This window comes from Ananas comosus, linkage group 23, assembly GCF_001540865.1.
Source record: "Ananas comosus cultivar F153 linkage group 23, ASM154086v1, whole genome shotgun sequence".
Classification (NCBI taxonomy): domain Eukaryota; kingdom Viridiplantae; phylum Streptophyta; class Magnoliopsida; order Poales; family Bromeliaceae; genus Ananas; species Ananas comosus.
In genome coordinates, this window is record NC_033643.1 from 6,982,913 (window position 1) to 6,983,728 (window position 816).

Sequence of the window (816 nt, forward strand, 5' to 3'; positions counted from 1 at the left end):
TCAATAAGACAATACCGCGTTGACTCATCAGATTACAACAAAGCCAAAACCAAGAACACTTGCAACTGTAGCTAAGCAAGGTTTAAATGTGAGAGCCCCGTATTATCTTGTTAAATTAATCCAAAATGAGAAACAAGCTATCTTAATCTTTTTCATGAGCAACGTTACAATATGACAATACCGAGTTGACTCATCAGATTACAACAAGACCAAAACCAAGAACACTTGCAACTGTAGCTAAACAAGGTTTAAATGTGAGAGCCCCGTATTATCTTGTTATATTAAACCAAAACGAGAAAAAAGCTAACTTACTCTTTTTCATGATCAAAATTCCAATATGACAATCCCGAGTTGATTCATCAGATTACAACAAGGCCAAAACCAAGAACACTTGCAACTGTAGCTAAGCAAGCTTTAATTGTGAAAGCCCCGTATTTGTCTTTTCCAAAAAGAGAAATAAGCTAACTTACTCTTTTTCATGATCAACGTTTCAATATGACAATCCCGAGTTGATTCATCAGATTGCAACAAGGCCAAAACCAAGAACACTTGCAACTGTAGCTAAGCAAGGTTTAAATGTGAGAGCCCCGTATTATCTTTCGAAAATGAGGAATAAGCTATCTTACTCTTTTTTATGAGTAACGTTTCAATATGACAATACCGCGTTAACTCATCAGATTACAACAAGGTCAAAACCAATAACACTTGCAACTGTAGCTAAGCAAGCTTTAAATGTGAGAGCCCCGTATTATCTTTTGAAAATGAGGAATAAGCTATCTTACTCTTTTTCATGAGCAACGTTTCAATATGACAATA